Source organism: Pelophylax lessonae (genome assembly GCF_965119305.1).
Source record: "Pelophylax lessonae genome assembly, chromosome: 11".
NCBI lineage: Eukaryota > Metazoa > Chordata > Amphibia > Anura > Ranidae > Pelophylax > Pelophylax lessonae.
Genome location: NC_138778.1, coordinates 73,961,190 through 73,974,142, shown reverse-complemented (window position 1 = coordinate 73,974,142; position 12,953 = coordinate 73,961,190). Strand labels below are relative to the sequence as shown.

General features: G+C 41.7%; 1 protein-coding gene across 1 annotated transcript in view; it reads right to left on the bottom strand.

The window, feature by feature from the left end:
• Positions 1–12,953, bottom strand: part of MLLT6 (MLLT6, PHD finger containing) — a 320,203-nt gene that overhangs the window by 29,552 nt on the left and 277,698 nt on the right. The window lies entirely within an intron of this gene.

Below are 12,953 nucleotides of genomic sequence, written 5' to 3'. Positions count from 1 at the left end.
AGTGTGCCAAGAGTCTGATGAGGGTTTAATACCAGATTCTGCTAAGCTAGGTCAGTGTCATGAGAATCACTGGAATGCCCTCTGTTTTGATTGTGTGAAGCTGACAAGAAAGGAAATTCAGAGAGAGAAAGGCATATATTTGGTACTGATCCCAGTGAGTCACCAGGGCATCCACATCCAAAGACCTGGGAACAAACCTGCTCATTTTGTTGTTGACTTAGAAGCCAGGAGGTCCATGTCTGGTGTTTCCCACCTATGTAGAGGTCTTGAAGCACCTCCGGGTGAAGGGACAACTCTCTACAGCCGAGATGTTGATGACTAAGAATGTCCACCTACCAATTTTCCATGCCTATAATGTGCACGGTGGTCAGGGCCGGAATGTAAATGTCCCGTCCAAGTCATAATCTGGTCTGCCTCTCTTGTGAGACTTCAGTCCCTCTCTAATAGTCAACACCACTACAGTGGCATTAATCGACTAAATATAAATTGGACAACCCTTCAGTGAAGGATGAACTGCATTGCTCTGAGATCCAGTATGTAGATTGGGAGGTGCACTTCCTCCAGTTGTCAAGTTCCCTGCACCCAGGGGGTGTCCAGGACTCCGTCCCTAGCATCTCAGGGTGGCATCCATTGGAAGAAGCTTTCAGACCAAATGAAAGAAAGGGCAAGCCAGGGATAATCTGGTACTGGGCGTCAGGCAGGTATGAATGTCCAATACAGCCAGACTACTGAGTTGCAATTTACGGAAGCAAAGACAGGAGCTAGCCCTTGGTAAAGACCCAGCACAGTGGACAAGAAAAAGGGTAAGCGCAGCGAACTGACATAGCTTATATGTCCAAGATTTCGAGGGACTGTCACTGATTTGGAACAAAGTCCCTCTTTCCTCCTCATTTGTCCCTCATTTTGGTCTGATCTATACAGTTGTATGGGGCCTTGAAAAAGTATACACACCTTGAAATTTTCCACATTTTGTCATGTGACAACCAAAAATGTAAATGTATTTTATGTGATAGACCAACACAAAGTGGCACAACGTTGTAAAGTGGACGGAAATTCATAAATGGTTTTCAAAATGTTTTACAAATAAATATCTGAAAAGTGTTTGCATTTGTATTCAGCCCCCTTTAGTCTGATATGCCTTACTAAAAGAACCAATTGCCTTCAGAAGTCACCTAAATAGCAAATAGACAGCTATAAACAGCATCATGATGGCCAAGGAACACACCAGACAGGTCAGGGATAAAGTTGTGGAGAAGTTTAAAGCAGGGTTAGATTATAAAAAATATCCCAAGCTTTGAACATATCACAGAGCACTGTTCAATCTATCATCAGAAAATGGAAAGAGTATGGTACAACTACAAACCTACTAAGACATGACTGTCCACCATGTCTTGGTAGGTTTGCAGTTGTACCATACTCTTTACATTTTCTGATGATAGATTGAACAGTGCTCTGTGCCAATTTAACTGGCTCCCCTTGCCCATAAAATGACAGGCGGACCTGATGAGACAGCCCGTGTGAAAGGGGCCTTCGGCTGTGTGGTATGACCGGGAGAGAATGAGAATGAAAAAATAATAAAAAATTAATTTTAATAGAAAAAAATAAATAAAAAACTGTTTCCATCTTTTGTGGTTGTAAACGTAACAGAGGCCGTTCTGACCAGCTGCCCCACACTACCTGTACATTCACCAGTAAGCACAGGGCGTTAGATCAAGCCCTTAACATCTTCAACCTCTTTTCTCTTGGAAAAGAGATGGGCGGGCAGTGAGAACAGGCAGGGCCTGCTTGTTGCAGCCCCAGCCACCACAAGAGAGCGCCAGTTCCCCCGATGCAAGTGCCTTGCTCCAGCAGGCCGCAAAGCCGTGATCTCAATCACCGTCCAGTGCGGCATCTTAGTCTGTGCACCCGTGGACGGAGCCGCATGGGGCCAAGACACCTGCTGAAGTGTAGCCCAGGTGCCAGGCTACTAATTCTAGTCGCCAATGTGACCTGGCACCTGGGGTTTGTCAAGCCCTGTTTTTTTTTTTATTACGTTTTTGTTTAATTTTCATAAGGAATAAACTTACACACATAAAGAAAAAACAAAAAGGAAAACAGAAAAAAAAAAAAGAAGTACAATTCTATTAAGTTCAGTACAAACAGCATTTCAATAGTATTTCAGTAAGTTCCATATATCATTGATACTGTACCAACTTAGATTACTGAACAGCCAGAACAAAGGGAGAGAGAAGAGAAAAAACATATATATAAAAAATAATACATTTCAATTTTTTATTATGTAAAATGCTGCCCATAGGCCATAGGTCATAGGTGGTGGGTCCAAGGCAACCCATACTTTCAAACTCAATTAAATCCGTTAGTTCCTGTAGACCCATCGATCTACAAAAAATAGATTATACTCAAAGTACTTAATTTAGATTTTACCAACATCCAAAACATTAATCCATCATTCGTATGTAGTCACAATTGCCCTATAAGCTAAAGTAGTTTTAAATAAATCCCATCCACTCCATATTGCTGTATGTCTATCCGGATTTCCTCTAGAGATATGCAAGAGTTCTTCCAACAAACATACATTATCTACTCTCTTCACCCATTGTTTAAATGTTGGGGCTAATATTTCACCCCACATAATTGGGATTAAGGCCTTTGCTGCATTAAAAATTTATTATAAATTATAAAATAGATATTTTATCTATATATTCGACCAGTTGTAGCCAAAATAGACGAATCTACGGACAGTCCCAACAAATGCGGACTTGAGAGGCGGGTTTCCCACATTTCCTCCAACACAGCAATGACTTAGAAGGGAACATTTTTTGCAATTTAACTGGCATGTAGTACCATCTAACTAATAATTTATAATTAGTTTCTATCATTTTTGATGAAATTCAAGTGGTACAGGCTAATAACAAGATTTTATCTTTCTGTATGTCCGTCAATGGATGTTGTAAATCCAATTGCCACTTATCAAGATAATCTGGCTATGAAGGTGACCTAATGTCTATTAGGGCTTTATAAAATTTGGATATTCCATGGGAGAGGGACAGTTTATTTTGTAATATTACCTCAAATGGATTTAAATCTCCCAGACCTCTTAAGGGTTGGGGTAGAGCTCGTATGAACCCAGCGAGCTGATTATATCTCCATTTATCTAAATACTTAATTGGTTGATTTTTTAAAATCTCTGAAAGGGGTTTAAGGGAACCTGCCTTAAGTACCTGATGAAGCAGCAAAGGTCCCTCCAAAGCCCATCGACTAAACCCCTGATCAATCATACCTGGAGGGAAAAAATTATGCTTTAGTAGAGGCATCAATGGGGAGTTGTATGACCAATTAAACCTTTTATGTAACATATCCCATATAGCTAATGTAGAAGTAGTTAATGGTGAAGAGCAAGGTGAAATACCTCTAGAAGCTCTCGGAAGCCAAGGGATAACGGTTAGATCAACCTTTCCCATCTGTGACTCCACTTGTACCAATAATTTTGTATTTTCTGCATATTACCAATCTTTAATCTGATTCAGAGCAATGGCATGATAATAAGTTTTAATATCGGCATAGGCAAGGCCTCCATTATAAAGAAATCGAGACAGGACCAGTTTAGAAATTCTTGGGTGTTTCCTTCCCCAAACATATAGAGAGATTAACCACTTCCCGCCCGCCCTATTACAAAATGACGGCGGGAATGTGGTTGAGTTATCCTGACCGGACGTCATATGACGGCGGCAGGATAACACCGCTCTGGGCGCCCCCCGGGGGCGCGCAGAGCGGCGATCGGTGATGCGAGGTGTCAGTCTGACACCCTGCACCTCCGATCTCGGTAAAGAGCCTCTGACGGAGGCTCTTTACCATGTGATCAGCCGTGTCCAATCACGGCTGGTCACATAGTAAAACAGGAACAGCCGTTGATCGGCTTTCCTTAGTTCGTGCCTGACAGGCACGAGTAAAGGAGCGCCGATCGGCGGCTCCCCTGAAAGGGGGGGGGTAGGCACTGGTAATCAGATCATTGATTACCAGTGCAGACCCTCGGGGGGGGGGATGCTACTAGAACCACCAGGGATGCCCACTATGACCCCAGGGATGCCCACTATGACCCCAGGGATGCCCACTATGGCCACCAGGGATGGCAATCAGGGCTCAGGGAGCCCCCCATTGCCCTCCCCATCAGTGATGCCCACCAGTGTCCTCCCTATCAGTGCTGCCCACAAGTGCCCATCATTGCCATCCTTTAGTGTCGCCCACCAGTGCCCATTATTGCCCACCAGTGCCGCCTATCAGTGCCCATTAGTGCCCATCAGTGCCGCCCGTCAGTGGCGATCAGTGCCGCCCATCAGTGCCCATCAGTGCCCACCAGTGCTGCCTATCAGTGCCCATTAGTGCCCGTCAGTGCCACCTATCAGTGCCCGTCAGTGCCGCCTATCAGTGCCCGTCAATGCCGCCTATCAGTGCCCAGCAGTGCCGCCTATCAGTGCCCACAAATGCTGCATATCAGTGCTACCTATCAGTGCCTATCATTGCCGCCTATCAGTGCCACCCCATCAGTGCCACCCCATCAGTGCCTCCTCATCAGTGCCTGTCAGTGCAGTCTCATCAGTGCTCATCAGTGCAGGAAAAAACTTATTTATTTACAAAATTGTATAACATAAACAAAAAAACTTTTTTTTTTTTTCAAACTTTTGTCTTTTTTTATTTGTTTAGCAAAAAGTAAAAATCGCACAGGTACACAGGTCAAATACCACCAAAAGAAAGCTCTATTTGTGGGGGGAAAATGATATAAATTTGGTGTAAGTACAGTGTTGCATGACCGCGCAATTGTCATTCAAAATGCAACAGCGCTAAAAGGGGAAAATTGGCCTGGGCGGGAAGGGAGGGAAGTGCCCTGTATTAAAGTGGTTAATGTTTCTATTTTTGGAAAAAAAACAATTGGAACTCCCAATGGTATCATTTGAAATAGGAACAAAATTTGTGACAGAATATTAATTTTTATAATAATTCTTCCTACCTAAGAATGAGCAAGCGGTGACCATTTATTAAGGTTAGCTTTAATTTAATTTAATAAGGGAATATAGTTAGATTGAAACAAAGATGATGGATGGGATATTAAATAAATTCCCAGATATTTGAGTTTAGATGGCTGCCATGTAAATGGAAATAAAGGTTTCAAAAGATTTGTTTCTTTTATTGGAACATTAATATTTAATATTTCTGATTTTGTTAAATTTATTTTAAGGTTAGAAATGTTTTGAAAAATTTGAAAAGGTTCTAAAAGGTTCAGTAGCAATATACGTGGACTCTGAATGAAAAATAGGATGTCGTCTGCATATGCAGCATATTTATGAGCGACTGTACCCATCATTACTCCTTTAATATTACAGTCATTCCTAACCATGGACAAGAAGGGTTCCAAAACAATTGCAAACAATAAGGTGACAACGGGCAACCCCCCTGCCTTGTCCCATTAAACAAGGGAAAAGAATCACTCAGTAGGCCAATGATTTGCACCCTAGCCGTAGGGCAAGAGTATAGGGCGGAAACCCGGTCATTCATTCTATGCCCTACTCCAAAATGTCGCCATAAGATAGTCCCAGTCCACCCTATCAAACGCTTTTTCAGCACCTGTTCACAGGAGTAGGGTGGGCTGGGACATTCTGTGAACATAATGCATAATGCTCGCAGGGAATTATCTCTAGCTTCCCTTCCAGGAACAAAACCTGTTTGGTCCAGTGAGACCCATTTAGAAAGCAGATCCATCAGTCTGGTGGCCAAGACTTTTGAGTACAATTTAACGTCAACATTTAATAAATTGGATGGTAACTTCCACAACATGTAGGGTCTTTACCTGGCTTGGAAATAACTGTAATATTAGCACTCAAAGTCTCTGGTCGAAGACCACTAGGGCCTTCAATTGAAGAATTCACTAAATGTCCTATAATATAACACAGTGAACCATCTGGCCCTGGTGCCTTGACCAAGGGAACAGACGCCAGTGCACGTTTAAATTCATCCACTGTGAAATCTGCCTCTAAATTCTCCAATTCTGTCCTAGAAAATTTTGGAAGATTAGCTTGTTCAAGGTAATCCTGAATTCTTTTGAGTTTATTTTGGGGATTATTACCTGATGAATTGTCTTTAAAGTTATATAGAGCTGCATAAAATTCTTTAAAAGCCTTAGCTATATGGGGTGAAGAATGGACCAGTTCTCCCGAGGGAAGTTTAATTTTTGCAATAAAAGCTGCTGATTTTTTATCTTTTAACGAAATTTGCCAATTGTTTCTCCGGTTTGTTACCCCACTCATACATTTTTTGTGTTATTAAATATGACTTCCTTTTTACTTCCATATCTAAGATCCTCTTAAGTTCCTCTCCGTTAAAGCCTCCAGATGTGACCTATGCATGGATATTTTATGCGCTTTTTCCAATTCTGCCACTTGTCGTAATGTACCATTAAGTAACTGTCCATATTCTCTCTTCCTCCGCGCCCCAAGTTTCATCAGTCTGCCCCTCATAGTGGCTTTATGGGCCTCCCACAATAGAGATGGTGGGATCTCTGCAGAACTGTTATCTAGAAGATATTCCCGCTTCCTTTCAGATAGTATATTGACATCTATTGGATTTGCGAGAAGATATTCATTAAGTTTCCAATTATTGGAACGCGGAGACAGAGAGGGTAGGACCAAGTTGGCAGATACCGGGGCATGGTCAAAGATGGAGGCAATGCCTATAGAGGCCGAACGGAGAAGTGGGAGGCTAAAATGATCAATAAATATGTGATCCAAGCGGGAGTAAGAATCATGTACTTTAGAATAGTAGGCATAATCCCTACTTTTGGGGTGAAGTAGACGCCATGTGTCCATCAACTGTAATCCATTTAATTTTTTCTTTATCATTGAAATATGTTTAAAAGGGATATAGGATCGAGACTAAGAAGTATCCATTAGAGGGTCTAATGTCATATTATTATCTCCTTCTAATATAATCATACCCTCTGCAAACTCAGAAAAACAGGTTGATTATAATTTGGTCCGTAGCCGTTGATCAAGGTGCATTGTAAGTTATCCACATGTCCCTTCAGAAACAAGAAGCGACCACAGTCATCTGCTAACATTTTGGTAAGATGAAATTATGTCTATTGAACCCAATAGCCACCCCTTTAGCTCGATTAATATCTGACAAGCTGTAAAACCATTGGGGATACTGGGGTGAAAAAAGTTTTACTGTAGTTGTTTGGGTAAAATGGGTTTCTTGTAAGAACACAATAGAACTTGCTGTTTTTTTTAGTTCTCTCAATACTTTATGCCGTTTAGCTGCGAAGTTTAAGCCCCTAACATTATAAGAAGTTATTACTAGGGTGGCCATTTAATCAAAAGGTCACATATAAAACACTGTACCCACCACCTATGCCAGCAAATTTCTAAACAGTTAGACCACAAATTGAAAAATAAAATACGAAAAAAGAAGAAAAAAAAGAAAGGAAAAAAGAAAAAAAAAAAGATTAAGGAATAAAAATTCAGGCAAAAATGAATATAAAAAAAAAATGATAAAAAGAAAACGCATAAAAAAAAAACAAACAAAAAAAAACATGCTTATTTCTTAATGATTGTATTGTAATCGTTAGCATGGGATAGTATCTATTGGATTTTTTAATGAACTCACGCATCAAAATCCTGTGTCCCCCTTGGGGATGTGGGGGTGGCGTCAACTCCGACCAACCCTGGTTAACCACACCAGGTATATTGGGCGGGATTCGCAGCCCTCCACTCCACCAGAGGAAAGGGGCAGTTGATGTGCTAGCGTACATACTGTGCGATAGTGATTTGGCACGGCCAGGCATAACGCCCCAACTCCGGCAATATAAATCATTTCCATAGAGTACTGTTGGCCCCTATTATTCGTTCCATTCTCCCACCTCTTCCCACCCATCAAAAAGGAAGGGGGAAAAGGAGGGGGAGAATGTATTTCTCTGTATTAAAGAAAAAAAAACATTTTGAAAAAATTTATATTTATAGATCTTAGTAAGTTCTCAACCTATATTTCTATTAATTCAAAGGTTATGAACTCAAGTTCATTGATCTCAACAAACGTCCATTTCAGCCTTCTTACTTCTTTTTAGGGGGGCCAGATGTTATAGGAACTCCCTTTTTATTCAATGTTTTACGCCATTGTGATTCTAGGTTTACAGAGAAGGATGGAATTTGATCCTGCCATCCTGGCAGATCCGGGGGGGGGAGTATTCCTAACTCCTGCAAAAATATCAATAAGTCCTCGGGAAAGCACAAAACTGATGAGCTGCCATTTTTAGTTGCAATTAAACATGAGGGAAAGCCCCATCAGTATGTAACTCCCTCGCCTCACAGTACAGCCAATAGAGGTTTAAGGGCACGCCGTCTTCCCAGAGTCTCCTTAGAGAGGTCTGAGAATATTTGTAGGGCTTCTCCTTTAAATTCCACATTTTGTATTTCACGAAGCTTTGATATAATGGTGTTTTTTTCCCTCAAAATAATGGAAGCGACAAATAGTGTCTCTGGGTAAATGAGAAGGCATATTGCGTGGGCGGAATGCTCTATGCATCCGATCCAATCGCAAAGCCTCTGTCTGCAACCTGCCAAGTACTGAATTGCAAACTCCTCTGACTATATCTTCTCACTCATTTTCTTTAATCCTCTCCGGTATTCCTCTAATAAGAATATTATTTCTGTGGTTTCTGTTCTCTATATCCTCCAACTTATACAGAGTGTTACGTTGTGCAATAGTGAGTTGTGTGACCCGCTCCTGCAGTTCATTGATAGCCCTTTCACGTTTTTCCTGCCACTGCTCAGTTTCCTCAACCCGATGTAATAAATGTGCCATATCTCCCCTTACTGCCACAATCTCTTCCTTAATCGATTTTTCCATACAATTAACCACTTGCCGACTGCCACACGACTATATACTGCGGCGGTCAGCCCCTCCCGCCCCTGCTCGTTCACTAACATCCCCTCGCGTGTGACCGGCGGCTCCGAAGTCCCCCGGTCACTCGCGATCTCGCTCAGGAGAGGGAGAAAGGCAGACGGCTGATGTAAACACATCCGTCTGTCATTCTCCCTTAGATCATGACAGAGGCTATGCGATCCTGCTATGTAGCATCGTATGTCTCTGTTATGATCTAACAAGCCACGCCCCTTGACAGTTAGAATCACGCCCCTAGGGACACACTTAACCCCTTGATCACTAAAGTTAACCCCTTCCCTGCCAGTGTCATTTTTACAGTAACAGTGCATATTTATAGCACTGATTACTGTAGTAATCTCACTGGTACCCCCAAAAGTGTAAAAAATGTCAGTCAGGGGTCCGATCTGTCCGCCACAATGTCGCAGTCCCGCAAAAAAAAAAAAATCGCAGATCGCCGCCATTACTAAAAGAAAGAAAACAATAAAAATGACATAAATCTTTCCCGTAGTTAGTAAACGCAATAACTTTTGTGCAAACCAATCAAAATACGCTTATTGCAATTATTTTTACCAAAAATATGTAGCAGAAAAAAATTGGCCTAAAATGTTAAAAAAATTTTGATTTTTACATTTTTTTTGAGAATTTCATATAAAAAAAATGTGAAAAATATTGTTATTTTTTCAAAATTGTCGCTCTTTTTTTGTTTATAGCGCAAAAAGTAAAAATCGCACAGGTGATCAAATACCACCAAAAGAAAGCTATGTTTGTGGGAAAAAAAGGACGTCAATTTCATTTGGGTACAGCGTCGTACGACCGCGCAATTGTCCGTTACAGTCACACAGTGCCGAATCACAAAATAGGGCCTAGTCTTTGAGCAGCCAAATCCTACGGGGCTTAAGTGGTTAAACATACCTGCAAGTTATTTTTTCAACTCATGCAGGAGAGATGGCATATCTGCATCTAAGGGTGAGATTATGTCTTCCAAGTCTGCACAAGTAGATAATACAGGAGAGCTCTGACGCGGATAATGTGAGAGGCTTTTTGATGGTGTCACTATTTCGCTTGATATATCAGCACGGGTGTATACAGTCAGTCTTAACCGTCAGAAACCTCCTTATACTAATTGCGGTAATATTTGGTACCGCCAGTGATTTAGCTGCTGCTGATATCTAAGCTGCGGTGGAACCAGTTATAGAGCCCGCCTGACCTGTCTGCCCCTTCGCGGTCTTCTTACCAGCCGTAGCTCGCGATCTAGACGCTCTGGACCCTTGAGGAGCTTTTGCGGGCATAATCAGACAACCACAATGCTGCAACTCTGCGATGCCAGATACCGGGGGTCGACTGAGTCTGTTCGGAGCCCGCTTGGAGACACTCGGAGATGCCGGAGTCCTGCTCGGAGACGGTCAATTAGCGTCACACGTCATGCCGTAACCATGGCCACGCCCCGTCAAACCCTGATTTAACTAATAACTTATTTTGTATAATTCTCCTTTAAGGGGGCATGACAGGGCTGTGTGTCCTATGCCTACATAATTTTGCTAATAGGTGTCCCTGGTTCTTATCTCAAAAAGTTGGGAGGTATAAACTGGTAGTGTTACATGATCACCAAAAAACAAAGGCATTGTTGAGATGCTGTGAAGAAAAATAGTGTGCAGTGGAGTGCATACAGCTTACTCTTAAACATGATGTTTCGCATATAGGAACCAACAATGGCAACGCAAACATGATGGATTACAATAGCCACAGAAAGCCAAGCAGGACATGCAGCAGGTAAGGACACAGTGATCACCATACAGTGATCTGGGAGCTGGCAAGCAAAGCCGCGGTGTTCTCTACCGCTTTGGTGAAAAAGCAGCGGTCAAGATCCAACAGTGGATGGGCAGGAAGCACCTGTCTAGTGGGGCTGATAGATTCTATGTGAACTTTTTTGTGTTTGTATAAAAACATTTGAAGCCTTTAGGTCCATAATGGGACAAATACCCACTTTTCTTTTAGGCACAGTGAACAGGTTTGAGTAGAAAACCAAAAACTGTTTTGGTTCCAGATTATAAATTATAACTGCAAGTCCAACAACACAGTAGTGCAGGTCTACAGGCGAAAGTCTGGCAGATAAATATAACAGTAATAACCATCTGCAGGTAGTAGCAAGGTTGGACAGGTTGAAGAATTTTGAGGGAGCCCAGAATGACAACCTTAGAAAATTCAGATGCAGATTACTCCCTTTCTAGACAGGTATGCACTGCATCAAAAAGGACTTAAAAGGTATCCTTAAGCCTGGGAGTAGCCAACAGACATAGGCTCCTCAGGCGCAAACTTATCTAAAAAAGAACAGGTTACAATTCTCCTTGCTCTCAGCACAGAGACAACTGCAAGCAAATCAGAGACAAATTTTGAAGGAGAATGTAAAGAAATGGGCTTATATCCCCTTTGTTCCAAGTCAGCTACCAGAGGTGAATTTTGCCATAAATCTGATATGGATGCAGAAAATTCCTCCATACATAATGCAGATAAGGGGGTCATGTTTGGGGGAGTTACGGAGAGCTCCAAGGTGCGTGAGGAATCAAGCAGGGGACAAGTTCCTAGGCTGAAGACATCAGGCCCTGGGACAAGACAAGCTACCCCAGAGCTTACAGTGCCTCTATGCAAATGATCCACAATATTGGCAATGGCAAATGTTCAGGCCCCACAAGGGGTACTCACAGATCTGCAGGAACAGGGGAGGATATCTGCCTGCCTGCCTTTCCTCCACCCCAAAGATAAATTTAGCACACGCTCCACCCATTTCCTGGAAACAGCATAGGTGCCTTCCAGAAAACCAAATGATCAACAATGGTTCTTAATCTGTTGAAATAACAGAGGGAGATGTGAAAAGCAACATTTTCAGTTGAAAACTCAAGGAACAAAAGAGCTCCAGCACCAGAAGAATGGTTGTATTTTCAGTAATATACATTTAATGGAGTATAGTACAAAGCACTGAAACCATAAAGCCAAACAGGGGGCACACTGGACTAGTGCATTATCCTTAAAACATAACTTTTATTTCATATTACAGTGGTAAGTACTATACTCCCTAAATGGCAAACACATCAAAGTTCATTATATAGAAACAGCAACATCCAGTCTACAATTCATCACATCAACTGATAGAACAATTGGACATCCAACAGCCTAATGCTTTTTGATGACTTGCCTCTTCCTCAGAGCCAACCAAAACAATGAAGCTTTAGTCTTTACCATGGATAATATGCCACTACCTTCAGGTGAATGCACACTGGCAGAAAGAGAGGGCTGCAGGGACATCCCCCTAAATAACCCTTCCTACTTCTAATAAGCCTCATTTTTGTACCATACAATAAGGAGATCTTAAGAACAGAGGAGAGGACCCGTGTCCTGTACTGCATTCCAAGAAATGTATTTTACTGATAATTCAAAAATTCTATTTCATTAGGCTGCTTTCGCACTGCTTGGTTTAAAAAATGCGGTGAAAATGCATATGCATTTTTGCACCTGTGAAAAAAGAACGTGACTCAAAAAACCAATAATGCAGTCATGGGTACATTTTTGGTACATTTCCCATTCATTTCATTTGAGAGGTGCGTCTTTGGTGCAGTATATTATTTACCACAGCAAACATGCACCACAAATGTAGCATACAGAACTTTTCAAATTATAACTGACTGGTGAGAAGAATTCTAATGGATTTAATGATCATGCATTTTTCTTCCGCTTTTGGCAAGGCAAAAACTGAAGAAAAACTGATCAGTGTGAAAGGGCCCTTAGTTGTACAGTACTGGAAAACAGGATCTTTGGTTGCTACCATGGGATAATCAAAAGCCAGTCAAACTATAGGGTGGGCAACAACAAACAATGTACTAAATTGGTCAAGAAGGATTAGACAAACTCAGAAAGTAGCTAATAGCTCTTTATGCCCAAAACTGGCACCAGAAAAGGTTGAATGTCCACCTGATAGAACTTAACACATCTGTGAACAGAAAAAGGGATGGCAGCCTTGCAAATCTGAG